The following is a 14,554-nucleotide window of genomic DNA, read 5'->3' on the forward strand; positions in this document are numbered from 1 at the left end:
AACGAGCGCACTTTCCCCACTACGAGAGCATGAAGCACGTGTGTTGAAGGGCACCTGTTAAGGCCAACGTGTTCAGGCTGACAAGGCACTCCCCACTCATCTTCCCAGTAACATTAGCTTCTCTTTACAGGAAAGTCAAAGCACAGCCGTGACATTTACCAAGAATACACACAACACTTACAAGTTTTAGACATAAAAAATCAATTACGATACAGCATGCTACAAAAGCTTTTTAAAGTTTTAACTTTTAAAAGGAAGCAATCTTTATTGTGAAAGTGAACTATGAAATTCTGTATACCTTTGTGAGCTGGGCCAGGGATATGGACGAAGAGGAGTCATTGATGTGTTTACAAAAAAACATTAAACAAACATTTTCAAGTTTCACAAAGTAAAGCATTGAAAAAATTGTCACCTGCTCCGAAATAAAATACAATTAAAAACGGGAGGGTTTTCTTCTGAAGAATGTCCTCGAGGAAAGAACAGATTTGTTAAGTGGAGATTTTCATGAAATGTAATCAGATAGACCTTAAGGTGGTTCCCAATGTCCTTCATGCTTGCAGGAGGGATACGAAAACAAAATTAGCTACACCAGATCAGCTCATATGAAAAATGATGGCAACAAAAACACAAAAAGACAAATGCGCTTGCAGCTGTATTTGAAGAATGGGCAGTACTTAAGAGATTGACATACAGTGTTGAATTCCTACTGCAAGTGGATGCGTGAAAAGTGCAAAACGAATAAGATCGAGAACAAGCTGCGAACAAAGCATCCGAAAGCAGCCTAAAGGGGAGAAAGGAGGGGTGAGTGTAAGCCGAGGTCACACGGCGGGCAGGGGAGGGGGCGGAGCGGGGAGAGCGAGAGCGGCATGTGGGTGTGAAGAAGCCGGGCCAAAAAATCAATTACGATACAGCATGCTACAAAAGCTTTTTAAAGTTTTAACTTTTAAAAGGAAGCAATCTTTATTGTGAAAGTGAACTATGAAATTCTGTATACCTTTGTGAGCTGGGCCAGGGATATGGACGAAGAGGAGTCATTGATGTGTTTACAAAAAAACATTAAACAAACATTTTCAAGTTTCACAAAGTAAAGCATTGAAAAAATTGTCACCTGCTCCGAAATAAAATACAATTAAAAACGGGAGGGTTTTCTTCTGAAGAATGTCCTCGAGGAAAGAACAGATTTGTTAAGTGGAGATTTTCATGAAATGTAATCAGATAGACTTTAAGGTGGTTCCCAATGTCCTTCATGCTTGCAGGAGGGATACGAAAACAAAATTAGCTACACCAGATCAGCTCATATGAAAAATGATGGCAACAAAAACACAAAAAGACAAATGCGCTTGCAGCTGTATTTGAAGAATGGGCAGTACTTAAGAGATTGACATACAGTGTTGAATTCCTACTGCAAGTGGATGCGTGAAAAGTGCAAAACGAATAAGATCGAGAACAAGCTGCGAACAAAGCATCCGAAAGCAGCCTAAAGGGGAGAAAGGAGGGGTGAGTGTAAGCCGAGGTCACACGGCGGGCAGGGGAGGGGGCGGAGCGGGGAGAGCGAGAGCGGCATGTGGGTGTGAAGAAGCCGGGCCTTTGAAGTGAAGCTAAGCTTCACTTCAAAGGTGTCGGAGGAATGCGGGCGGCTGTGCACGCGCTTTTAAGCTCAATGCACATGCGCATTGAGCTTAAAAGTCACGGGCACTGCAAGGAATCGCCACGATTCCTTGCTTGTTAGTTAAAGCGTGGTTAGGCCGCAATAGGCTCGCAAGCTCGATGCGCATGCGCATCGACAGGCGAGACCTAAAAAGGTGACCATCACAGCTTTACAAATGACCTACTACTAAGCGCCAACACATCTTGCTGCTTTTTATTAACTTTTGAACCTTTTGAATAAATACATTTTTTTGGGTTAAAATCAGCAGATTATGTGGCAGATGATAGATTATGTGGCAAATGTGACAAATCTATAATCATGCTAAAATCGCTGCGGCCTCACAATCACATCATTCCAGTGGCCCTTGAAATAATAGCTATAATGCATGGGCTGCAACTTTATTGCACGGCATTAGAGAAAAACCATATTATATTTCATGGGGTGCTGACAGCTTGGCATTTACAGCTGCATGTAACTGGAGGTAGCTGAACATCATTCATCATAATTAAAACATGCATACATTTTTTAGGTCTTTCCCCGTCGGTAGCAACATATAAAATAATGGGCAGCTTCAATGAATAATAAATACATCTTAAAAAGTTGTTACTCAGTGGGAAATGCACTATAATACATTATGAAAACTCTATTAGTTAATGCACTGCAAAGGTCTGTGTGAAACTAGAGAGCCACAGAATTAAATCGTGGTTGGTGCAGTGGAAAATAGTCACTTGTGTATTTTTAGTGCTATGAGTTCACAGCCTGGGACAGAAAGCACTGTGAATATGTAAGCCTTTAATTTATACTTGCATTACACAGTATAAGATAGACTGCTACAAAATGTTTTACGATAAAATGATGCTTCAAAATATACAGGCTGCTTCCAAAATATAGGGGCTTATTTATAAGCCCCTTGCGCTGCATCATTTTTTATGACGCTCTGGTTACGCAGACCCATATCTACGAGGCCACGCAAAGTCACTTTGCGTGGCATTTCATAGCATCCTAGATATGGTGTAAGGCAACGCTGAGCAAGTTGATGTGTTGCCTTACACTGTGTCTGGCTGGGTGGGCGTTCCATGGGCGTTGCGGTGGGTTTTCCCATGGGATTTGTCACATTCCCAGATTTACAAGCATCTGTAAACCTGAGGATGCATCAAAACTGTACTCTGCCCCAGGGGGTGCGTAACGAGGAGAAATATCTTTATTTCTCCTCAGTTGTTTCCTCTTTCTATGTGCGGCACACAAAAAAAGGGGAAAAGCCTCCATGGGTTGTTTTTGCGCAGAAAGGCGTGCCTTCTTGCACAAAAACAATCCTGCAAACAATGCAGACACCCTTGCACCATGGTGAAAGGGTGACTGCGTTGGCGCTAGGCACCAAATTGTGTGCTGGCAGAAAGGACAGGAGTGCACCGTATCTTATAAATACAGTCCAATCCTGCCCTTTTGAATTGGCATAGGGCAACGCACCAACAATACTTGCGGAGCTGCCCTACACTATTCTATTTCATTGTAAATGAAGCCCATAGATTTTAGTAATATCTAGACCCTATGTAATGCATTTTTTGTAACATAACTGTCCCTTCAACACATAGTAAAAGCTATGTAAATACAATCACAATTAAAGGCAAGCACTTCCCAGCTCAGTTAACTCTGTACATTACCACTCGAAAAGTTCCAAGTGATTCAATAAATGAACTTCAACAGCACTCTCCTTTCCTGAGAAATCAAAGTCAGGCAGACAGTTAAACACACCTTTCTGCCAGTGTACTGCTGGCCTGAAAGAAATGCAAATGTGCACAATGAGTTAATCTGCAAATCCTTTACGTTTGCAGATTTTTGCAGATTAACTCGTTGTGCAGATTTGCATTTCTTTCAGGCTCGCAGTACACTGGCAGAAAGGTGTGTTTAACTGTCTGCCTGGCTTCTGTTTCCCAGCACAGGAGAGTCACTGAATAACACTGCAGGGAAGGCATTTTAACTACCCTGTCTGGAACGTTATCTTTAAGCAAAGCAAGAGCCCGACCCCCTTCCCATGACTCCACCGCCCCCTTGCGGTCGCGCCCCACAGATTGAAGACCTCTGGCCTACAGTCATGTGCATATTTGCCTTAATCTCTTTTAACTTATTTCTGCAATTTGCCCACAACTCATTTAAAAAATCTCAGCCACCCTCTTTGAAAGTTATACTTATGCAGTCTCACTGCACCTAATCTCTAACCCATCCATTAACCCCACCAACAATCTGCATGAACTCATATAAAGCCCCCCACCGATGTTCAAACTTAACATCCACTAATTTAATGTCCCACAAAGAAACGGGTAAATGCACGGTATGGTTTGCTGAGCTCCTATTAATTTAATCCACCACAAAGAAACAGGTGAGTACATGGAATGGTTTGCTTAACGCCTATTAATTTAATCCACCGCAAAGAAACAGGGATGAATGCACAGAATGGTTTGCTTCACTCCTATTAATGTAATCCACCTTAGAGAAACAGGGGTAAATGTCTGGAATGGTTTGCTTAACTCCTATTAATTTAATTCACCACAAAGAAACAGGGGTGAATGCACTGAATGGTTTGAATAACTCCTATTAACGTAATCCACCAGAGAAACAGGGGTGAATGCACGGAATGGTTTGCTTAACTCCTATTAATTAAATTTACCACAAAGAAACAGCTATACACACAAAATGGTTTGCTTAGCTCCTATTGTTAATTTAATCCACCACAAAGAAACAGGGGTGAATGCACAGAATGGTTTGCTTCACTCCTATTAATTTAATCCACCACAGAGAAACGGGTGAAAGCACGGAATGATTTGCTTAACTGCTATTAATTTAATTCACCACAAAGAAACGGCTATACACACAAAATGGTTTGCTTTACTCCTATTATTAATTTAATGCACACAAAGAAACGGGTGAGTACATGGAATGGTTTGCTTAACGCTTATTAATTTAATCCACGGCAAAGAATCAATCAATCAATCATGCCATTTGTATAGCGCACTACTCACCCGGGAGGGTCTCAAGGCGCTTGGGGGGAGGGGTATGCTACTGCTCGAACAGCCAGGTCTTGAGTTGTTTCCTGAAGGCGAGATGGTCCTGGGTCAGCCGAAGGTGGATGGGGAGGGAGTTCCAAGTCTTGGCAGCCAGGTAAGAGAAGGATCTTCCTCCGGCGGTGGCTCTTCGGATGCGTGGTACGGCTGCGAGGGCGAGGCTGGTGGACCGTAGCTGGCGGGTGGGCGTGTAGAAGGTCAGTCGGTCGTTGAGGTACTTGGGGCCCAGGTCGTGGAGAGACTTGTGTGCGTGGGTGAGGAGCCGGAACGTGATCCTCTTGTCGACGGGGAGCCAGTGCAGGTTCCTCAGGTGGCTGGAGATGTGGCTGCGTCGGGGGACATCCAGGATGAGTCGGGCGGAGGCGTTCTGGATGCGCTGGAGTCTTTTCTGTAGCTTGGCTGTGGTTCCGGCGTAGAGGGCGTTTCCGTAGTCCAGTTGGCTGGTGACGAGTGCCTGGGTGACAGTCTTCCTGGTCTCGGTCGGGATCCAGCGGAAGATCTTGCGAAGCATACGCAGGGTGTTGAAGCACGATGAGGAGACGGCGTTGACTTGTCTGGTCATCGAGAGGGAGGGGTCCAGGATGAAGCCCAGGTTGCGTGCGTGGTCGGTTGGCTTGGGTGCGGTGCCCAGGGCTTGGGGCCACCAGGAGTCGTCCCAGGCGGAGGGTGAAGATCCCAGGATGAGGACTTCCGTCTTGTCCGAGTTCAGTTTCAGGCAGCTGTCCTTCATCCACTCGGCGACGTCTTTCATCCCTTCGTGTAGGCAGGTTCTGGCGGTGTCGGGGTCTCTGGTGAGGGAGAGGATCAGCTGGGTGTCGTCGGCGTAAGAGATGATGTTGAGATTGTGCTGGCGTGCGATGGCTGCGAGAGGTTTCATGTAGATGTTGAAGAGGGTGGGGCTGAGTGAAGATCCTTGCGGGACGCCGCAGATGTCTTCGGTGGCCTCGGAGCGAAACGGGGGAGGCGGACTCTTTGTGTTCTTCTGGCGAGGAACGAGATGATCCACTCCAGTGCCTTCTCTTGGATACCGATGTTGCTGAGGCGCTGGACTAGGGTGCGGTGGCAGACCGTGTCGAAAGCAGCGGAGAGGTCCAGGAGGATGAGGGCCACTGTTTCCCCCTTGTCGAGCAGGGTCCGGATGTCGTCGGTGGCTGCGATGAGGGCGGTCTCGGTGCTGTGGTTGGCTCTGAAGCCGGACTGCGAGGGGTCGAGGGATCCGTTCGTCTCGAGGAAGGCGGTCAGCTGTCTGTTGACGATCTTCTCGATGACTTTAGCAGGAAAAGGGAGGAGCGAGATGGGGCGGAAGTTTTTGAGATCGGTGGGGTCCGCTGTAGGTTTCTTCAGGAGGGCGCTGATCTCGGCGTGCTTCCAGCTCTCCGGGAAGGTGGCGGTGTTGAAGGAGGCGTTGATGATGTTCCGGAGTTGGGGTGCGATGGTGGAGTCGGCCTTGTTGAAGACGTGGTGTGGGCAGGGGTCGGTCGGTGATCCGGAGTGGATGGTGTTCATCGTGCGGGCTGTGTCTTCGGTGGTCACCGTGGTCCAGGTGCCAAGGGTGGCGGTGGGGGGCGTTGGTTCGACGGTTGGGTGCCTGGGTGGGGCGCCGAAGCTGTTGTGGATGTCGGCGATCTTGTGGTGGAAGAACGAGGCGAGGGAGTCGCAGAGGTCTTGTGACGGAGTGATGTTGTTGGTGCCGGTGCTGGGGTTGGAGAACTCCTTGACGATAGTGAAGAGCTCTTTGCTGTCGTGGGCGTTGTTGTCCAGTCGTTCCTTCAGGGATTTCTTCTTGGTGGTGCGGATGAGCTGGTGGTGCTTGCGGGTAGCGTGTTTGAGGGCGGTCATGTTGTCGGTGGTCCGGTCGAGGAGCCAGACTTTCTCGAGGGTGCGGCAGGTCTTCTTGGAGTCCTTGAGGTCATCGGTGAACCAGGATGCCTTCTTGCTTCTGGGTCTGCTGGGAGGGTTCTTTAGTGGCGCGAGGTTGTCGGCGCAGGCGGTCAGCCACTGTGTGAAGTTGCGGGCTGCTTCGTTGGGGTCCGTTGTGTTGGCGGGTGGGCTCTGGCTGAGGGAGGTGGTGAGCTGGTCTGCGGTGATCTTACTCCAATTCCTGTGAGGTACCTGTTGCGGGTGGTGGTGGGTCGTGGATCTTTTGAAGCTGAAGTGGACGCAGCTGTGGTCAGTCCAGTGGAGTCCAGTGGCGTGGCTGAAGGTGATGTACTTGCTGGAAGAGAAGACGGGATCAAGCGTGTGGCCGGCGTAGTGGGTGGGGGTGTTGACCAGTTGCTTGAGTCCGAGGTTGGCGAGGTTTTCCAGCAGGGCGGTGGTGTTGCGGTCCTTGTTGTTCTCCAGGTGGAAATGGAGGTCCCCGAGGAGGATGTAGTCAGTGGAGGGGAGGGCGTGCGGGCTGATGAAGTCTGTGATGTCTTCGCTGAATTGTGTGCGTGGTCCCGGGGGTCTGTGGACGAGGGTGCCTCTGATGGTCGTCTTAGGGTCGGTGTGAATCTGGAAGTGGAGATGTTCGGCTGCGGCGAAGGAGTCGTTGGCGTCGCTCGTGATGCAGATGGTGTTCCTGTGGACGATGGCGATGCCACCTCCGGTCTGGTTGATGCGGTCCCTCCTGATGATCTTGTACCCGTCCGGGATGGCGATGGCGATGTCGGGTGCAGAGGAGGCGTTCATCCAGGTTTCCGTGAGGAAGGCGACGTCCGGTGATGTAGCGTTGAAGAGGTTCCAGAGTTCCACGGCGTGTCTGTGGACGGAGCGGGTGTTGATCAGGATGCACTTGAGGTGGTTTGTGCACAGGGGTGAATGCACAGAATGGTTTGCTTCACTCCTATTAATGTAATCCACCTTAGAGAAACAGGGGTAAATGTCTGGAATGGTTTGCTTAACTCCTATTAATTTAATCCACCACAAAGAAACAGGGGTGAATGCACTGAATGGTTTGATTAACTCCTATTAACGTAATCCACCACAGAGAAACAGGGGTGAATGCACGGAATGGTTTGCTTAACTCCTATTAATTTAATTTACCACAAAGAAACAGCTATACACACAAAATGGTTTGCTTAACTCCTATTATTAATTTAATCCACCACAGAGAAACAGGGGTGAATGCATGGACTGGTTTGCTTAACTCCTATTAATTTAATCCACCACAAAGAAACAGGGGTAATGCTTGGTATGGTTTGCTTAACTCCTATTAATTTAATCCACCGCAAAGAAACAGGGGTGAATGCACAGAATGGTTTGCTAAAGAGCACAAGATTAATCTCAGTAACAAACAAAAATAAATAACCATTGTACTAATTACTAACCTTGATTTCGGGAGCAGTGTGCTGCCTGGTGTAATTCGCTTCAACACCTCATATGGGGTAGTATATAAGCAATTAAAATATGATGCAATACCATATAAGCCTTTCCAAAGGCATGTGGATTAATTATGCATATTTGGGATGGAGACTTCTTTGCAAATAAAATGATTTTTTTTGTACTAAAATGCACTAAACAAAAGAAATGACCTTTTGGTAACATGGAATTTGTATATGGACAAAACAAATCAACAACTGAGATAAGGAACTGAAAGTAGGAATAGAAATTCACTACTTGGAGAACACAAAGGTATATATGACTTAGCTAACAAGTTCAGTATTGGACGTTGTTTTATTTGGCTTTCACTTGGCAGATCCATGTGAGTGGCGAATGATTCCATGACACAGAGTATGCATGGAAGTAAAGCGTAGTTAGCAATATAGCCTCTAGTTAGGATGTTTTAGAATAGAGGTGTCCAACGTAGGTCCATAAAAGCCTGATTCATGCTAGATTTTTAAGACATACAAATGAAACACATTTACAGACAAAAGATCTAAATGGAATTCTTTTAAATGGTTAGTTATTAGCCTGAATATCTGGTAATGTAAATTTCATACCCACATTCTAGAAAGATTGTACTGTGGGTTTGTGTGTGATCATTTAGGCTGTTAGAGTTAAGATTTTGGTGCTACAGTTTTCTTTGAATATACATGCATATATTCTACTTTACAACTTGATACTTGGCACATTAATTACTACAGTTAAGTCACATGGTTACATGTTGTCTATGCTTGCATTATTATTTTTTAAGTATGGGTTTTATTGGCATTTAGTCATCATCAAGATACCGTATGGGAGATCAACAAGATGAAACAGCAAATGGATTATGTAGTAGGACAAGCAGACAACATTGTATTTGCAATGGTCCCTGGTCCCTCCCGCAAAAAGAAAACCTCCCCTCAACCTAATTAGGCCCGGAGAGCAATGTAATGTAGTCAGCAGTCTAGTAGTTGGGTGGGTGGAGTTAGCCGGGGACCAGGGGAAGAGGAGGAGTGTAGGCAGGAAGGGGCAGATAAAGTAGGGACAGGGACAGAGAAGGATGCAGAGAATAAAGCTCCTTGAAATATAAAGAAGCGTGTCTGTCTTTCTTGAGTTAGGACACGACAACTGGCGACGAGGGTGGGATGAGCAGCCTGCTCTCTCTGAACCCTGGAAACAGCATCCTGTCCCGGGTGCATTCGTTTGAGGAACAGTCGCGGTCGCGACATATGCGACCCAAAGAAACTTCCGCCCAAAGAAGAGCTCAGCAGCTAGTGTCCCAGCTCCGCGATTCAGCAATCGCGTGGAGCCATAGAAGAGGAGCGCGGTCGAGCGCCAAATGAAAATTTAAGCCCGGCGCCGTTTCGCCCCCAAAAGTGAGAGTGAGTTTGGGAGCCGTGTGAGGCCAGCGAAGAAGCTGGGAGCCCACCCCAGACTTCTTGAAGAGCCCTGGAGGCTGAGGCCGTCTGGAGCGGTATGGAAAGCTGTGGGGACGTCTATAAACCCTGTGCTGAGATTGCCAAGAGTCGGAGCTCACCTCCGACGCGTGAGGAATGACATGTAGACAATCGGGAGCTGACCCCGAGCCTACCTGTGGGTGTATAAAGACAAGAGGCACGAGGGAGACCGGAGGACACCTGCTGCCCGCCAAGAAAGCTGCCGGTGAGTGCCGTGTGAGCCCCGTGAGTCTGGAGATCGAATGCAGACCCAAACCTCGTGGTGAATGGGAATTTCAAGGGAGCGGCCATCTTGGAGTCAGGCAGCCTACAAGGACATCCCTGTGCAATTCGGGAGCGGCCATCTTGAAGTCAGGCGCTTCCTTGATAAACAAGCATTGGTACACCTGGACTGCTGAAACCAAACAAGCACAAGTTAATGCAAGTGACAAATAATAAACAACCACGAGCAAGAGCCAACGTAGCATTACAAACAAGCACAAGTCAATGTAAAACAGGAATAATAAACAAGTGTAAGCCAAAGCAAGCAAGAGACAACAAATCAGCCCGAGCTCCTGTACCGAGGAAACAAGAAGTTAACACAAGTCGAAAGAAGAGAGTGGCAAGGACGTGCTACTGCAATGGTGACCCCAAACACCTCCCCACAACGAAACGAGGTCAAACCCATCATCACGGGGGTGTCACATCTACGGCCTCCGGAACCTCTGGAGGGAGCATGGGCCCCAGATGGCAGGAGTGGTTTGAGGATTTTGAAGATTACATTAAGGGGTCGAAGGTGACAGCAGATGAAGAAAAATTGATTGCCCTCCGCAATCTAGCGGGCCGAGAAATTAGTAAGATAATCAAGGACCTTCCTCCTGCAGAAGTAGGAACCTATGACAAGGTGTGTGAAGCCCTGAACAAGAAATTCCTCCACAAAAGGAATGTTGATTATGAAAGACATGCATTTCATCAGGCACGTCAAGGAAAAGAAGAAGCAATGAGCACATTCATTACTAGACTGCGGCGATTATCAAGGCACTGTGAGTTTGATACTTTTTCAACAGATGCTGCCATAAAATCACAGATCATTGATGGATGCCACTCTGAAACACTCAGGAGGCGGCTGCTGAGAAAACATCATGAATTAGATGACATTGAAGAAATGACTCGCGCCTTTGACCAGGCAGAAGAACACGCTAAAAGCATTGAAACTGGACGGAATGTAAGCCGAGAACAGGTGTGTCGAGTACAGGCCAGCAGCAGCAGTCGTCGAAACTCAAGGGAGAAGCAATGGAGACCTCGGCCGTCATCCCGTCAACGACACACTGAGCATAGGAGGCGTGATCCTGGGCGAAGGGAAAGGAAGCCAGAGGGATCGAAAAGATGTTATAGATGCGGATACGACTACCCACACGTCGATACCTGCCCTGCCATGGGTCAGCAATGCAGAAGATGTGGGCGGACGAACCATTTTGAAGTGATGTGTGGGGACTTTCACAAGGAGAGACGGAGTGGAACAACGAGGCCATCTCGCTCTGATGCCAGAAAACATCACATAAGAGCAGTCCAGGACAGACCAAAGTTGTCCTCAGGCTCGTCACACTCCAGTCGGGAGTCACGGAGGTCTCAATGGGAGAGGAGGTCGTCACCTCGAGCCTCTAGATCAACATCCAGAGATTCTGAATACACAGTGGAATATGTGAACATGATTGCAGATCCTGACCAGCTCAAGAAATATCCACATCTCGATATAAGTGTAGGGAACCACGAAACCAAATTTGTGCTAGACAGCGGAGCGTCGCTAAATTACATTCCGGTCACTGAATATGAGAGGATGAAGCCTCAGCCACCATTGACTCCTGCCCATGTCCGAGTATTCACCTGGATGGCCAAGAAGCCACTTCCCTGCTTGGGGAAGTTTCCAACAACACTCAGGCATAAAACCGTAACCATACCAGCGTTCATACACGTGATTGAAGGTCCGGAGGCAGACTGTCTCGTCAGTTTACCAACTGCAGAGCGCCTCCGGCTTGTCGAGATTCTCTATAGGGTCAGTGATGATCCAGACATTGTCAATAAGGATCACTGAAATAATATCGAGGGACAGAATATCGACCAACAAAAATATCGTTGACAAAATATCGAGAGACAAAATATCGAGTTTCTATCTACAAACAAGTACAAAAATATCGAGTTAAAAATATCGTTTACAAAAATATAGTTGTAAAAAATATCGACTTTAATAAAAACAATGTTTAATTACATTAATATAAAAAATTAATTACTAAAATATACTTAACAATACTTAAAATAACTTTTAATACTTAAATAATTAATGAAAGTAAAAAAATAATATTTTTTTAATCATATTTCTTAAAACATATATATATATAGTAACAACATTTAATTAACTAATAGCTAATATTATTAACGTACAAATACAAAAGAGTAAAAATGACTATTCCCACTCCAGTGGGTGCAACAGTAGGGAAACCGTTGGATAGCGTAGGGGTTAAAATTACTATTCCCACTCCAAAGAGTGCAACAGTGGGTATATGACGTTACAACGCAACTTTTACAACGCACTACCATTACAACGTAAGTATTGGTAAGTATATAATAATTTTTTTAATTTAAATTATTTAAAATTAATTTAATATAATTTAATTTAATTTCATTTCATTAAATTAATTTAATGTAAATTTAATTTTACTTTATTTTTACACTGTACCCCTGTACCCCAAAAACCCAAAACTGACCCTGAACCCTAAAAAAAAACCTTTACCCAAAAACCCAAAACTGACCCTGAACCCTAAATATACCCCTTTACCCAAAAACTAAAAACTGACCCTGAACCCTAAAAATACCCCTTTACCCAAAAACTAAAAACTGACCCTGAACCCTAAAAATACCCCTTTACCCAAAAACTAAAAACTGACCCTGAACCCTAAAAATACCCCTTTACCCAAAAACTAAAAACTGACCCTGAACCCTAAAAATACCCCTTTACCCAAAAACTAAAAACTGACCCTGAACCCTAAAAATACCCCTTTACCCAAAAACCAAAAACTGACCCTGAACCCTAAAAATACCCCTTTAATTTAACATAATTAGCAATTAATCAATTAAAATAAATTAATTACCAATTACATTTTAATTAATTAACAAATATTTTTTAATTAACAATTAATTAAATATTACTACCAATTATTACATTTACATATTTAATTAATTATAATTAAATTACTTCCCACCCTATTCCCCTATAAACCCACAACCCGCTACAGGAAATAAATTATTTAAATGTACACAATTAGCAATTGATCAATTAAATTAAATTAATTACCAATTACATTGTAAATAATTAACAAATATTATTTAATTACCAATTAATTAAATATTACTACCAATTAATACATTTACATATTTAATTAATTATAATTAAATTACTTCCCACCCTATTCCCCTATAAACCCACAACCCGCTACAGGAAATAAATTATTTTAATTTACATAATTAGCAATTAATCAATTAAATTAAATTAATTACCAATTAAATTTTTAAATAATTAACAAATACTATTTAATTACCAATTAATTAATTATTACTACCAATTAATAAATTTACATATTTAATTAATTATAGTTAAATTACTTCCCACCCTATTCCCCTATAAACCAACAACCCGCTACAGAATAAAATTACACAATAATTAAAAAAAATCATTAATTAAAAATAATTATAACATAAAATGACACTTTTCACACATATTATAACACAAAAAACACTATAAATAATTAAATATTATTTAAAAAACGATATTTTTTACTATCTAGATTATATACTTGGATATTTTCACTTTCTATATTATTTACAGTCGATATTACTTCACTTACATTAAAAACGATATTTTGGCTGTCTATATTCTGTCCTGTCGATATTTTGTCCAAACGATATTTCAAACTCAATATTCTGTCCAAACGATATTTTGGAGTCGATATTATGTCTGTGCACCGTCAATAAGTATCCCAAACTGTTCCACGGATTAGGGAAGATGAAAGGGTGCCAGATCCGTCTTCACATTAATGAACAGATCAAACCAGTGGCACAACATCCTCGACGTGTACCATTTCACCTCCAGCAAGCTGTAGAGTATGAACTTCAGGACCTCTTATCAGCAGATATCATTGAAAGGACTGACGGTCCAACTCCATGGGTATCGCCGGTAGTCATCGTACCGAAGAAAGGTACCCCTGGCAAAGTTAGGTTGTGTGTCGACATGCGACTCCCCAACACAGCCATAGAGAGGGAGCGTCACCCTGGGACGCATCTCAGCGACATGATCTCTGCGCTAAATGGTGCGAGAGTGTTCTCAAAGCTTGACTTAAACAAGGGCTATCACCAGCAGGAGCTACATGCCAAGTCTCGCTATATCACAACATTCGCAACCCACCTTGGATTATTCAGGTACAAACGATTGAGCTTTGGTGTTTCCTCGGCTGCAGAAATCTTTCAGGAGGCTATTCGACAAATCATTCATCACATTCCCAACACTTTGAACTATAGTGATGACATACTTGTATACGGATCCAACCTTCAAGAGCACGATAGGGCTCTAGATCGGGTATGCCATGCCCTGCTGGAAGCCAATTTGACACTGAACAAAGACAAGTGTGAGTTCCACCAATCCACTCTGAAATTTTTCGGTCACATTTTCTCTGGTGCCGGGATGAAACCTGACCCGGACAAGATAACTGCTCTGAATGAAACCAAGAGCCCACAAGATGTCAGCGAACTGAGGTCATTCCTGGGCATGCCTAGCTATTGCACCCGCTACATAAAAGACTATGCAACTATTAGCCATCCACTTCGGGCCCTCACTAAACAAGGTCAACCGTTTACTTGGTCCCCCCAGTGTGAACAGGCTTTCAGAGAAATCAAGCAGGCGGTGGAGTCTGCCGATAATCTCTCATACTTTAGTCCTTGCCGGAAAACGGAGATAACTGTGGATGCCAGCCCCGTGGGGTTGGGGGGGATTCTGGCGCAATACGAAAATGACTCTG

The sequence above is a fragment of the Lissotriton helveticus genome, chromosome 7, assembly GCF_964261635.1.
Source record: "Lissotriton helveticus chromosome 7, aLisHel1.1, whole genome shotgun sequence".
Lineage (NCBI taxonomy): Eukaryota > Metazoa > Chordata > Amphibia > Caudata > Salamandridae > Lissotriton > Lissotriton helveticus.